We start from the raw sequence: 16,181 nt of genomic DNA, 5'->3' as shown, positions 1-16,181 counted from the left end.
ACTTACAAGTTATTACCATTTGGACCCGGTGCAGCCAGGCCTTCATGCTGATTTACATTCAAGCCCTACCTACCAGACAGGACCTAGATTCCCTGGTTACTAGAATTGAACAATCTCATCAACAAGATATTTCAGATTTACGTCTGGAGGTTGATAGAGTGGACAACAGGGTCATTGCTACTGACCAAACTGTTTCCGCTATTGACTCCAGAGTGGCCTCCCTGGAGCGTGCAGCCATCTTGAACAGGACACACCTGCAGTCCCTAGCAGTTCAATTAGATGACCAGGAAAATAGGGGACGCAGGAACAACGTCCACCTGAAAGGTCTCCCTAATCTTGGTTCGGGGGACGATCTCTCTACAAGAGTCTCCATCATCTTCAATAAGCTCACCAACAGACCCCTAGAAGTTATTTTCTTGATGGACCGTATTCACAGAGTCTCACGTCCCGGTCCAACCGATCCATCCAATCCATGGGATGTTCTGTGCCACCTACTCTATTATTCAGACAAGGACTTGATTGTTCGGGGAGCATGGTCACATGGTCCAGTGTCCGTTGAAGGTAGTACGGTTACACTATATCCTGATGTTTCTCCAAAAACATTGTATATGAGACGTCTCCTACATCCTTTATTGGAAAAAATCAAAGCTGCGGGAGCTACCTATAGATGGGGTCACCCTTTCCATGTGGTTGTCAAGAAGGACTCAGAATCCCTTGTATTACGGCATTTCTCAGATCTAGATGGCTTGTTTTTGTTTTTTGCAAATTGACCCTTTTCCAGTCCCTGATTGGCTAGCTCTGGAAAGGCCTGATCAACCTCAGCGAAGATGCCCACGGCGGGCGCTCCAGTCATCCCTTCATCAGCAGTCCCTGTCTAGGGTCACATAACTACCCCTTATGGATCTTTCACTGAGGGTTCCACCTGGGGCATAATCTGGGGACACCCTGTGAGTTCCTATTTCTAGTCTGTTGTTTTGCACTTGTTCACTACACTGATCCTTCGAACCATATCATGCCTATTCGTCTTTAGACTTCTACAGGTTCCTGCGTTGAGATATCCTTTCGTGATCCCGCAAAATGCTGTATTTTTGCTGTGCAACTTTTTCCAAATATTTGTTTATTGTGATCTGCTGGTACAAATGTTCCTCTGATTTTGTATTATTTCACTTTTCACAGGGCTCAATGCATATCTTTCAGTCTCACATTACCTAGCGAGGGCCTACTGTCACTCACTTGATAACTGCCTTAATCTTTGCTGCAAAGTCCTTCTCCTTGGTCCCTGCTCTCCTCTCCATCCCCATTCTCCCAATTCTTCCTCCTCCCATCCTTTTTCCCTCCTTTCCCTTCCCTTTCCCATCCCTTCTTCCCCTCCGACCCTTCCCCCCTCCCTCACCTTCCCTATTGTGGCTCTCGGTGGTCTCTGGTCTTATACTTTAGGACACTTTTCTTATTAGATGTTATTTTATGGTGATGCTTGAAGTGTGATTTTTATACCATGCCTACATGACTTTGGATCCCCACAGGTTTCTGCGTCGAGATTTACTTCCATGATCTCACAAAATGCTGTATTTTTGCTGTGCAATTTTTCCACGCATTTGTTTATTGTGATTTACTAGACCACATGTTGCTCTGATTTTATATTACCTCATATTTCACAGGGCTAAATGCATATCCATTAGTCTTACAGTACCTAGAGATGGGCCACTGTTATTCACTTGATTGCCTTACTTCTCACTGCTAATTCCTTCCCCATGGTCCCTAGTCTCCTACCCATCACAACCTTCCTACTTCTACCCTATCCCGCCCCTCCTCCGTCCCTCCCCTTCCCTCTCCCATTCCTTTTTCCCTTTCATCCCTCTCCCCCTTCCTCACCTTCCCTATTATGGCACTATATGGCCTCTTGTTTTATTTTTGGGAAGCTATACCTGCTAGGTACTATTCTATTGTGACGCTGGGAGATTGATTTTTTCTGTTGTTTTTTTATTTATTTTTTTCTAGATCCATTCTTTCAATAACACTGAATTTAGTGATATATGAGGTGACATTTCCCTTGCTTACTTTGCAGATTGTTTGATTTCTGCCTGGTGTTAACGGAGACTTCATCTGTGTGGTCAAAGGGATACAGTTGTTTTCATATTATGGGCAGTTTGGTTCTGCGTTCCTCACCCACTTTATACTAGGACACGGACTTTGTACAATATTTCCCTTGATCTTTTGACTTCAGAACTATGCTCTACAAGTGTTTGTGCCTCCGTCGCTTTCCATGTGGCAAGCGGCGGAAGACTTTGTTTTTTTAATTACTTGTGTTGCTCGCTGTATGGGGCTCCCCCCTCCGTGGTTTTCCTAGTCCCCGTTAATTTAACACCCTTTCTCCATAGGTTTTCCAACAATTGAGGAGTCGGCCTTTGGGCCTCTTTCCTGTTTGTCTTTTTAACTACTTCATTTCTGTATCTAGCTCGTCTCCCTTCTTCATCCCTCCCCCCTTTCTTCCCACTACAGATATGGCGCAGCATGCCCAGACAGATCTATGGATAGGTTCGCTGAATATCAAGGGTTTACATAGCCCTGGAAAACGATCCATTCTTCTGACCATGTTTAAATGTAGACATTGGCATGTCGCGTTTCTTCAGGAAATGCACTTATGTGAGCAGAAACCTTTTAAGTTGTTTTACTTGTGGTTTTCTGATGCTTACCATAGTTTCTCGCCTGATCCAAAGTCCAGGGGGACAAGTCTCCTTATCTCGCGTTCCCTCCCATGGGAGTTTCTAGAGTCTCGCAGTGATGATATGGGGCGAATGCTTCTACTCAAGGGCTCTGTTGACTCTCGGGTATACACCTTTGCCGCTTTCTATTTGCCCAACGTGGGTCAAGGTACGGCTCTTATTGGCTTTTTGGACGTCCGGGAGGAGTATTGGGAGGGTACCATTGTATTGGGTGGTGATTTCAATGTTGCGTTGGATCCCACTATAGATGTATCTACTGGGTCGTCTTCAATCTCATATTCCCAACTTCGCCGTATCACACAGTCTCTCCAGGATCATCGTTTCGTGGACACTTGGCGTCTTTTACATCCAGCGGATAAAGATTTTTCTTTCTATTCGCCTGTACACGATACTTATTCCAGACTTGATCTATTCTTTATCAAACATCATTCTCTTCATTCTCCCCAAGCCGGCCGACATTGACACGATCTCCTTCTCGGACCATGCCCTCATCACACTAGCCCTTACTTTGCATTCTCCGCTCCTCCATCAATCTCAATGGAAATTGAATCCCTCACTTCTCACCGATTCGCTGGTCACCTCTGATATTCAACGCTCAATTGACGATTATTTTACAAATAACGCCACTACAGATACTAATCCACGCGTCATCTGGGAGGCTCACAAATGTGTGATCCGTGGTACTTTTATCAAACATGGCGCTCGGTTGAAGAAGGAATGCTCAATGGCTATCGCCCATCTTCTCTCGGAGATTAAGATCCTAGAGACCTCACATAAATGTTCCCGTGATCCGGATTGTAAGATAGCTCTCCTTCAGAAACGGGAAGATCTTCACACCCTTCTGTTGTCCAAGGCTAAAGCCACATTCTCCAAATGTAAACGTAATTTCTATGAATATGGCAACAAATGTAGTAAATCACTTGCCAGAGCGTTGCACATTCAACAAGCACATACTTATATACCTTTTATTAGGTCCTCCTCCCGCCCTCGTGCCCACTTACCCCTAGACATAGCATCGTCATTTCATGACTTTTACGCCTCTTTGTATAATACTGACTTCACCAATCCGGCCACGTTATCTAGAGATTTCCAGTCAAACATTAAAACATACATTGAAGAATCAGGCCTTCCTTCTTTATCGGACAATAATCTCACTGCATTGGAAGCTCCGATCACTTTGCAAGAGCTGTCTCACGCTCTTAAACATTCTCAATCGGGCAAAGCCCCCGATCCTGATGGGTTTACGCTTCCATATTACAAAAAAATGTTTGATGCTTTGAGCCCGCACTTTTTATCTTCCTTCAACTCCTTTTCCACCCCATCTCCCATCCCACCTGATGCGCTTAGGGCACATATCTCAGTGATTCCTAAGCCCGGGAAGGACCCCTCACAATGTGAAAGTTATTGGCCGATCTCTCTCCTTAAAGAGAATGTGTCGCTAGAAAACTTTTTTTTTTTTTTAGTTAAACTGTTAGTATGTAAATGATTACACATTGTTCTAATTTTTTGTAATTTTTTTACAAGTCAGGAAATATTATAAATTAGATTCTAATTTATAACATTTCCATGTGCTGGTCACTAGAGGGAGCAATTCCCAAAATTGCAGCATTGGCATGTGGTAAAGCAACCTCATTGCTTTATGCTGCAAAATTAGAGAAGACACACTCGCTCTAGCGTCCTCAAACAATCCCCCCTCCTTTATCCTGGCTAGTGCCAGGAACAAGGAGGGGGTTGAATGTTCAAACCTCCTACACTGTGTGCCGCCATTTTTGGAGCGAATGCACAGTGTAGGAGGATTAGATACAGTGGTAATCACACAGTATAACATGAACATACACAAACATAACTTACCTGCTCCTGCCGCCGCCGCTGCCTCCGCTCTGTCCGCTCCCTCAGCTCCTAGTCCTTGCTTCTGAACATATGGACGGAAGCCGCGACCGGAAGTAGTCATCTTCCTCTCCGGCCGCGGCTTCCGGTCCACATGAAAACGGCGCCGGATGTCGCTCGGCCGAAGACCTTCCTTTTGGACTGTGTGGGAGCGGCGCATGTGCCGTTCCCACACAGACGGCGTACGCTATAGTGAATGGAACTGCTCACGTTCGCTTTCACTATGGGGATGTATGTGCCGTATTCCATCTCTGTATGTGTCGTTAATCGACACATAGAAAGATGAAAAAAAAAAATGACAGCCCCCATAGAGAAGTAAAAGTTAGAAAAAAGAAAAAAGTACAACACAAAAACACAAATAAATAACATTTATTTTAATAACATACTAAAAGCAAAAACATATAAAAAATGTTTTTTTCGTGACACCTTCCCTTTAACACAGACGTAAAGCTGTTTGGAAAGATTCTTGCTGTTCGTCTGGCTCCGTTGTTGGGGGATATCATTCACACTGACCAGGCGGGTTTTATGTTGGGCAGAGAGGACCGTGACAACACTACAAAGGCTATTAACCTTATCCACAAGGCTAAGATATCTAATATACCACTCATACTCTTGTCCACAGATGCTGAAAAAGTATTTGACAGTGTCAATTAGACGTACATGGAAGAAACCCTTCTCCAACTTGGCCTTAAATCCCAAATGATGGGCTGGATAATGTCCCTATATTCCTGCCCTTCTGCTAGAGTCCGTGTGAACGGTATCCTTTCTGATGGGTTTTCAATTCACAACGGGACCAGACAGAGTTCTCTCCTGTCCCCCTTGATTTTTATCCTGACTTTGGAGCCTTTTCTCTGTCACGTTCGAGCAAATTCTGACATTAAGGGTTTGGATGTGGGTGCTAAAGTTGATAAGGTTGCAGCGTATGCGGATGATCTCTTATTTTTCTTAACCAATCTGACCGTCTCCCTCCCAAACCTCATGCAGGAATACCAGCGTTTTTCTAAATTATCTAATTTCAAAATAAACTTTTCTAAATCGGAGGCGATGAACATATCCCTCCCCTCCCCCCTTTTACTTACCTTGGAACACTCCTTTAGTTTTAAATGGAACTCGGTAGCCCTAAAATATCTTGGAGTACGCATTCCAGCTGACCTGAAGGAACGATTCAATTTGAACTTCCCATCTCTTCTTTCTGACATCAAGTTGGACTGTGCTAGATGGACAAAAGGCACTTTTACATGGATGGGGCGGTGGACTATTTTCAAAATGAACGTTCTTCCAAGGATACTATATCTATTCCAGGTTCTTCCTATAGCCGTCCCAATGTCGTTTTTCAAAGCGGTCAACTCTCTACAAATATCCTTTGTCTGGAATGGTAAATCTCCTAGACTCAAACGTACACTTTTGTGTAGATCTAAGGAATTGGGGGGGTCTGGCATTCCTGATGTTAGAGCTTACTATATTGCATCCCATCTGTTGCGTACAGTAGATTGTAAACACGCCCTCTTTAAAGAGGCTCTGTCACCAGATTCTCAAATCCCTATCTCCTATTGCATGTGATCGGCGCTGCAATGTAGATAACAGTAACGTTTTTTGTTTTTTTTTTAAACGTTCATTTTTGGCCAAGTTATGAGCTATTTTATATATATATATATATGCAAATGAGATTTGAAATGGACAACTGGGCGTTTTTTATTCGTTATGTCCAACTGGGCGTGTATTGTGTTTTTAACTGGGCGTGTTTACGTGTATGACGCTGACCAATCAGTGACCAGTCAGCATCATACACTCCTCTACGTTCATTTACACAACAGCGATGTGCAGCCACATAAACAGAGATTAACGTTAATCAAGTGTCCTGATAATGAATACACATGATCATCCAGCCTGGACGTCATGTGTATTCAGAATCCTGACACTTCTGAATCTTTTCTGTGAGATTTCCAGCAAGTGAAACGAAATCTCGTTTACCTCCGTAATCTCGCGAGATTTCGTTTCCCTTGCTAGAAATCTCAAAGAAAAGATTCAGAAGTGTCAGGATTCTGAATACACATGACGTCCAGGCTGGATGATCATGTGTATTCATTATCAGGACACTTGATTAACGTTAATCTCTGTTTATGTGGCTGCACATCGCTGCTGTGTAAATGAACATAGAGGAGTGTATGATGCTGACTGGTCACTGATTGGTCAGCGTCATACACGTAAACACGCCCAGTTAAAAACACAATACACGGCCAGTTGGACATAACGAAAAAAAATGCCCAGTTGTCCATTTCAAACCTCATTTGCATATATATAAAATAGCTCATAACTTGGCCAAAAATGAACGTTTTAAAAACAAAACGTTACTGTTATCTACATTGCAGCGCCGATCACATGCAATAGGAGATAGGGATTTGAGAATCTGGAGACAGAGCCTCTTTAAGCCATGGGTGGGTCTGCAGCAAAGCTTCTCTGCGGTTCCCCTTGCGGTCATTTCGTGGTTGGATCACAATCAACTTAAACCTCTTCGCCAGCATCCTACTATTGGCCCTACTCTATTATGTTGCTCCCTCTCCTCGGTGAGGTCATCTTTACTCCCTGTACACTCCTCACTGTATCCCATTCTAGGGAATCCCTCCTTCTCTTCAGGTTTGAAAGATCCAGTTTTCCGTTCCTGCTTTGCTTCAGGTAAGTTCAGAGCAGCTCAGTTCCTAAATGGTACAGATTGGCTCTCTCTTTCAGATCTGTCTCAGGTGCTTGACCTTCAGCCTTTAAGTCACCGGAGATCTCTTCAACTTCGCCATTTTTGTTCCTCTATATCGCCCCCCCCCTCTTCATATCAGAATGACAGGACCCCTCTGGAGGATTCGTGTGTTGGCACGGAGCTAGTTCGACACACGTTGTCCAAAATCAACACCCTCCTTTTGAATCCTCCTGCTGTACCTTCCCCTGACTACCTTTCCAAATGGGAGTCTGATTTGGGTATTTCCTTTTCAACCGCTCAAAGTAAGCACATCCTCACTCTGGCTCACAAGACCTCGATCCGCTCGCGCTATCAAGAAGCCAGTTTCAAACTTCTCTCGCGCTGGTATAGGACTCCGGTTCGCCTGCATCGCATCTTTCCTACAGTATCTCCCCTGTGTTGGAGATGTGGGTTGGAGAATGGTACCCTCATTCACACCTTTTGGTTATGTTCTCTCCTTGCTTTGTTTTGGAACTGAGTTAAACGGGCGATATTTGAGGTCACAGACACCGGCATTTCTATGGATACAGCCTTCTTCCTTCTCCATCACTGGAACATTCCGGTGAATATCTACAAACGCTCCTTGCTTCACTTTTTAGTGATAGCAGCTCGTCATTGCATTCCATTAAGATGGAAATATCCCTCTCATCCTTCTTTGTCCCTCTGGATTTCTAGGGTCAACGACCTCATGCATATGGAGGACTTGACCTCCATCATTAATGACTCACATGCTAAGTTCTGCCAAACATGGACTCCTTGGAATATTTTTCAGAGTTCTGACTCATACAAAGACATTCTTCGAGAGATGGACCTCATTTAGCAGCCTGAGTAGGGCTTTCTCTTGTCGTTGGTTTATATCTCAGTGGGAAGCCCTGCATATTCCTTTCTTGGTCTTTATCCCCTCCTACACCTCCTTCTTTCCTTTCCTCTCTATGCTCGTCTTAGGTCTATTGTTACATGCTCCATTTGTCGTGGATTTGAAAATAATCATTTCACTCACTTATGTGAGACTACTGTACTGATTAGTTGCAATCCGCATGTATTTTGCCTTTATATTCTTTGTGTTTTCTGTATAATGTGTATCCCTATTGTACAGTAAATTTGACCTTTTGGTCGTGAAAATAAAGAATTAAAAAAATAAATTAAAAAAACCCTCACATTTCGCATGAACATAAGTATTCAGACCCTTTGCTATGACACTTCAAATTAAGCTCTGGGGGCCTCCAATTTCCCTAGCTCATCTTTAAAATGTTTCTACACCTTGATTGGAGTCCACCTATGGTCAATTCATTTAATTGGACATTATTTGGAAAGACACATCCCTGTCTATGTAAGGTCTTACAGTTGGCAATGCATATCAGAGCAAAAACCAAGCCATGAGGAGGAAAGAACTGCCTGTAGAGCTCAGAGACAGGATTGTGTATAGGCACAGATCTGCAGAAGGGTAGAAAGAAATTTCTGCTGCACTGAAAGTCCCCAAGAGCACAGTGGCCTGCACAATTCTTAAATGGAAGAAGTTTGGAATAACCAGGACTCTTCCTAGAGTTGGTCACCCAACCAAAAGAAGTAATCATGGAAGAAGCAGCTTGATAAGAGTGGTGACCAAGAACAAAATGGTCAATTTGGCTTAGCTCCAAAGATCCTGTGTGCAGATGGGCAAAACTTCCAATCTGTGTTTTATGGCAGAGTGGGCATAAAGAAGCCTCGACTCAATAAAAGACACATGAAAGCCCATCTGGAGTTTGCAGAAAAGCACCTAAAGGACTCTCAGACTGTGAGAAACAAGATTCTGTTGTCTGATTAAACCAAGATTGAACTTTTTAGCCTCAATTCTAAGCATCATGTCCAGAGGAAACCAGGCACTGCTCATCACCTGCCCAATACCATCCCTACAGTGAAGCATGTTGGTGGCATCGTCATGCTGTCGGGATGTTTTTCAGAAGCTGGGATAGAGAGAATGCTCAGGGTTGAGGGAAACATGAATGGAGCAAGTACAGAGATATTCTTAATGAAAACCTGATCCTGAGTGCTCAGGACCTCAGACTGAGCTGAAGGTTAACTTTCCAACAAGACAATGACTCTAAGTGCACAGCCAAGACAACACAGTAGTGGCTTAGGGACAACTCTGTGAATGTCCTTGAGTAGCCCAGCCAGAGCCCTGACTTGAACCCAATCGAACATCTCTGGAGAGTCCCTAACCAACCTGACAGAGCTTGAGGGGATCTGCAGAGGAGAGCAGGCCTCAACATAACAACAAGGCCTCAACATAACAAAATGTGAAAAAATTGAAAGGGTCTGAAGACTTTTCAAATGCATTGTACATATAATGTGTATATATTCATATATATGACATAATGGAAAAAATAATAATTTTTCTGCTGTTGATAAACTTTTTTTGAATTGTACTAGTGAACATAATGTTCAAAACCAGCTATATCTATTGCAGAAATGATTCCTTATTACTGGCAGGGTAGTACATTGTCTACAAAAGATTTCCACTGTGGAAGAAATTAGTAATGATTTGCATTTCCAATCTTCTGCTAATAGTTAGTGAGATTGTGTACATCTTGTATCAATGGACCATGGAGCCAAATTAGCTAAGCTCTCAAAGTATTCTGCTAATGTTTTGGCCATTGTTCAATTAATAATTTAAGTGTCACTATTAATTAATGTAACAATTGTTTCAAAAGAAAACAGCCTTGAGCAATATAGTGTGACCAAAGCACCAATTCTTATATAATACTATATTACAGTTAATACAGACCTGATATGATATCTAGTTCAGTACTGGTATTTATGGGAACTGAAACACTGGAAAAAGTTATTTTTCTATCACTAAGGGCCTGTTCACATCACCATTGCCCTACTGTTAAGGGGTACCATTGGAGGTTTCCGTCGGGTTAACCCCTCAACCGAAAGGCGAACGGAAACCTAAGCTTCCATTTGCATCACCATTGATATCAATGGTGACGGAAACATTGCTAAAGGTTTCCGGTTGTCACCGTTGTGACAGTTTTGCGTTGTTGGACTGCGCTATTGATTCCGTCAAAGACGACGGAACCCTGTGACAACGGTGACAATGTTTAGCAATGTTTCCGTCACAATTGATATCAATGGTGTGGGAAACGGAAGCTTAGGTTTCCGTTTGCCTTTCCGTTGAGGGGTTAACCCGACGGAAACCTCCGACGGAACCCCTCTGCGGAAAAGAACGGTGATGTATACACGGCCTAAGATCCATCTAGGGAACTGCATCTTCAAGTGTAGGTGAGGTCAGACTGATTTGACCCACAGTAACCTTTGCAGCTATCTTTGATTTTTTATTGATATCAGCACATATGACCCCATTGGGCATTAATATGACCATGTAACTGGAGAGATTATGAATGGTAAGAAATCTTAAAGGGAATGTGTTGCCAGCAAAACATGTTTTTTTTTTTTTAATTAAACATTTAGTGTGTAGGTGATTAAACATTGTTCAAATTTTTTTTATTTTTTTCACGAGTCAGGAAATATTATAAATTAGATTCTAATTTATAATATTTCCCATTGCTGGTCACTAGATGGAGCTATTCCCAAAATTGCAGCATTGCATGTGGTAAAGCAACCACATTGCTTTTTGCTGCAAAATTGGGAAAAAAGCACTCGCTCTAGTGAGCTCTGAGAATCCCCCCCTCCTTTATCCTGGCTAGTGCCGGGATAAGCGAGGGGTTTGAACGGTCTAACCTCCTACACTGTGTGTCGCCATTTTTTGAGCTAACACACAGTGTAGTAGGTTTACATACAGTAGTAAACACACACAAACACGTACATACATAGAAATCTCTTACCTGCTCCTGCCGCCGCGGCTCCCTCCGGCCCGTCCGCTCCATCTGCTGCCGCTGCTCCAAGTGCACAAGTCCGGAAGCCGCGACCGGAAGTAGTAATCTTACTGTCCGGCCGCGACTTCCGGTCCACAGGAAAATGGCGCCGGACGGCACGCATTTCAAATTGGACTGTGTGGGAGCGGCGCATGCGCAGTTCCCACACAGACGGCGTACACAGAAGTGGATGGGACGGGACCCGTTCGCAGTCCCTATGGGGCTGTGGCTGCCGTATTCCATGTCTGTATGTGTCGTTAATCGACACATACAGAAATGGACAAAAAAATGGCAGCCCCCATAGGGAAGAAAAAGTGTAAAAATAGGAAAAAGTAAAACACAAACACACAAATAAATCTAAACGTTTTTAATAAAGCACTAACATCTTTAACATATTAAAAAAAAAATTGTGATGACACTGTTCCTTTAAATAAACAGCTTTATATTTCATAGATCAGATGAATCACAGTGAATCACTTTCAATCTTCTGGTATTGCCGAAATCTAAATGTTGGGCTCCAACCTTGAAGACCGGGGAAATTTTTCCCATCTGCTTTCCAAGTCATAAGTTTTTTTTTTGTTTTTTTTTTATCAAGATAGCTTTCCTGTTACAACTGCGTTCTTCTCCCTCCGCTGTATACATACCTTTCCCCAGCGTCTCCTTTGGCAGGCCAACACGGTGCCATTCCTCCGGGTCACTCATATTAGCCGCCCAATTCATTGTCACCCCGCTGCCGTTCCTACTGCCTTAAAGGGCCAGTGCGTGCCAATTTACCCAGCTTTCCTAAAATATATAAGGCACCCCCCCTTGGTCTGACCCCGAGCAATTGGGTTCCTTGCTAGCATGCTAGTTTGTGTGCTGTATGGTCTTTTTGAACCACTGTTACCAACTCTGCTTTACCTTGTACTGTGTGCTGTATTGTAATTTTGAACCACTGTTACCAACTCTGCTTGACCTTGTACTGTGTGCTGCCTGCCCTGGCCTTATGCCTGCCTTCAGTTATGACCGTACTCTGCCTGCCCTGAATTTCAGCCTGTCTAACCGTGAGGGACCGTCTGCCACTTGCCCTGATTTTTACTTGTATTGGCCTTGCATCTTGCTTATTGTTTTGGTACTATATCTGTTCACGTCAGCCGTTGCCAACAGAGGCTACTCTATGGAGTAGTGAACTGGGGATTTCTAGCAGCCAAGTCCACATCTCCATACAGAGGCTAAAGGGTAAACACCTGGGAATCCCTGTATTAACACCACGACAAATCAGTTGGCAACTCAAAGGGTTCACACCATCCTCTGCTGGCCCTAGGACACATTTTTATTTATGTACTACTCTATTACTTATTGTTTATTACTTTTGTAATGTACTGGCATATTTAAGTATGCCAGTACATTAAAGCGAAGTCTACCTTTTAACACCATGTTGTTGCTAGGTTCAACATTTTGTCCTGAATAATTTTATAATCTGTCTTAACTCTGGGACTGGAGCTTTGGTCTTCTGATACAGAACTCCCAATCCCCTGCATATACATAGGGGGTAATTTAACCCCTTAATGACCGCCGATAAGCCTTTTCATGGTGGTCATTAGTGGGCTTTATTCTGATGCAATAGCCTTTTCACGGCGCTGCATCCGAATAAATAAACAGAGCAGGGAGCCGTTAAATCTCCCTGCTCTCAGCTACCAGTGGTAGCTGAGGGCTGGGGTCATCCCTGCTCGAACAGGTGAGATCGATATTAGTATCGATCTCACCTGTTTCATCCCTCAGATGCGGCGCTCAATAGCAAGCGCCACATCTGAGTGGTTTTGGAGAGAGGAAGGGAGCTCCCTCTCATCCCACTGACACCCGGCGATAAGATCGCCGAGTGTCTGTGTCTCCGATGGCAGCCGGGGGCATAATAAAGGCTCCCAGGCCTGCCTGTAGTGAATGCCTGCTAGGTCATGCCAGAGGCATGGCCTAGCAGATGCCTGTCCGTTTTAAACGGACAGGCAGTAATACACTGCAATACAGAAGTATTGCAGTGTATTATAAAAAAAAATGTGAAAACTCACTTTTTCCCCTTACAAAATGCTCTACTATTAAAAAAAACCAAAAGAAAGCACATAAATTACACATATTTGGTATCGCCACGTCCGTAACAACCCCGACTATAAAGCTATTACATTATTTAACCCGCACGGTGAACGCCGTAAAAAATAAAATAAAAAACAATGGAAAAATTGCTGTTTTCTGTGAATCCTGACTTTAAATTTTTTTTATAAAAATTGATCAAAAAGTCGCATCTACTCCAAAATGGTGCTATTAAAAAATACAACTTGTCTCACAAAAAACAAGACCTTATGCAGCTATGTCGACGCAAAAATAAAAAAGTTATAGCTCTTCGAATGTGACGATGGATAAACTATAAAAATTGCTTGGTCATTAGGGCCCAGAATGCAAGCAAGGGGAAGGGGTTAACAACATTTCTGTGCCAGTTTTCTGCCGTTGAAATGTTGCAAACAACCCGAAAGTCACAATAATTTGAACTTTCAAGTTGTTTCTACCGCTCTCAACCACTATAAAAAAAGTGCGGGGAGCTCAGTGGAAGGGGGCATCGCCATCCGCAGCTCGACACATTTACTATAATTTACGACAGAAATCTACGCTGGCTTCTTTGTGGCCTATATTTCATTCAGTGGTGTGTGCCTCTTAATACATTTGTTCCGTCTTATTCTAGCTTGATTCCTATTAAAGCTGGCGCAGTCTTAATAAATGTTCCTCACAGAGTTGTATGATGTGTGTATGTAGTGGTGGTCGCATATTTCTATGCAGGTGATTTAAAACTCTGTATCATGAAAACTGAATTCTGACCACTCTAAATATATATTATGAAACTAATATGCAGAGAATTGTGAACCTATTTAGATTAGAGAAAAAAATATGGCATCCAATGATGGATATTCATTTTAAAGAAATGATTTTCTTTACAAAAATATAAACTTACAATGACACATGACAGCTGCACTGTAACAGCCAACAAGTTGACCAGTATTTTTGTTCTTGTAATATTCACTCCACCATGATGACCAAAAAAAATTCATAGAATTTAAAGTTGGGCATTCACTTTAAAACTTTGCCTAATAATAACATTTGATCTGACCTAAAATATGCATTCTCACAGATTAGTATGTTTAACCCCTTCCCGACATCCGCCGTATATATACGGCGCATGTCGGTGGGGGAATATGGAGCGGGCTCATGGGCTGAACCCACTCCATAGAACGAGCGTGTAGGGAATCGCTCGCGTCAGCCGGAGCAGAGAGATCTAGAATGGGGTTTAGTGGTCCCCATTCTAGAGATAGGTGTAGTATCCTATGGATATGTCATAAATGTCTTTGATGGGATAACCCAGGGGCATAACTAGGAAAGACTGGGCCCCATAGCAAACTTTTGACGGGGCCCCCCCCTCCCCTGGGTGTCACACAACCCCCCCCCCTTGTAGATAGTGCCTTTTTTAGAGCCCCCCCAGGAAATAACGCCATATAGCCCCCCTGTAGATAACGCCATACAGCCCCCTCTGTAGATAACATCATACAGCCCCCCCTGTAGATAACGTCATACAGCCCCCCTGTAGGTAACACCATACAGCCACCCTGTAGGTAACGCCATACAGCCCCCCCTGTAGGTAACGCCATACAGCCCCTCCTGTAGGTAACGCCATACAGCCCCCCCTGTAGGTAACACCATACAGCCCCCCCTGTAGGTAACGCCATACAGCCCCCCCTGTAGGTAACGCCATACAGCCCCCCTGTAGGTAACTCCATAGAGCCCCCCTGTAGGTAACGCCATGCAGCCCCAACCCCCCAAAGTAAATCAGACCTATAGTGTGTCCTACAAAAGACATGTATCCCCTATCCACAGGATAGGGGATACATGTGTGATCGCTGGGACGCCCAGCGATAAGGAGAAGTTTTCCATGACTAACCTCAGACTTCCGGAGTCTGCGCAGCCCAATAAAAATGAAAGGAGCGCTGGTCACGCATGCGCACAAGCGCGACCGGCGCTCCATTCATTTCTACGGAGCTGCTGCCACAGACCCCGGAAGTCCGAGGTTTTTCATGGAGAACTTCAGGGGACTTTCGGTCCCCCATTCTCCATATCGCTGCCAGCGATCACACATGTATCCCCTATCCTGTGTATAGGGGATACATGTCTTATGTAGGAACAACCCCTTTAATGGCAGAGCGGGGAGATACCTCCCTGCTCTACCGCAGTGTTCAGTGGCGTCGCGCTGTAGCAGCCATAGCGGCAGCTAGCGGAGCCTCCGGCCATGGTGGGGGCCCGTGCAGGCGAGCAACACGGGCCCCCTCATGCCGCGGGCCCCGTAGCAGCCGCTATGGCTGCTATAGCAGTAGTTACGCCACTGGGATAACCCCTTTAACTGTTTAGCGACAGTATTCCACAATCATTGATATAACCTAAAATGACTTGACAATACTAATCAAACTCTAAAAAGTGGAATACAGGATTTGTGAAATATTGCAATGCAATGATTGGACTGAATTTGTGCTGTGTCTTTCACACTTTGCCTTGGGTTGAGTCTTTGAGTACTTACTTACCATACTACATGGGCGATGAATAATATTTTTCTGTCTAGATACCTAAATTATTATTTTGTGTCTTTAAATTTAACTGAGTTAGGGTATGTTATTAAAGTAGAATAATACAGACATCTAAAGCCTAATTATTCCCCTTTAGCAATTATTATTGTAAATCTGGCATTTCGTAATCTGTACTAAAATCATATACTTTGGATATCACAAACAACATCACAGAACCGGGGCTCAATCATGTCACAATTACTAATACATTAATAGAATGCAAGGGCGTACAAACCATTGTTCTGGCTTCTTTTAATGTGCATACAAGACAAATGGACTTAAATGTCTCGAAATAATAAATTAATATGGTAACAAATGGTTGGATACTGTATATGGAAAATGTTTAAAGATT

Source organism: Rhinoderma darwinii, chromosome 1 (genome assembly GCF_050947455.1).
Source record: "Rhinoderma darwinii isolate aRhiDar2 chromosome 1, aRhiDar2.hap1, whole genome shotgun sequence".
NCBI lineage: Eukaryota > Metazoa > Chordata > Amphibia > Anura > Rhinodermatidae > Rhinoderma > Rhinoderma darwinii.
The sequence above is the reverse complement of the archived record's forward strand: the minus strand, read 5'-3'. Positions refer to the sequence as shown.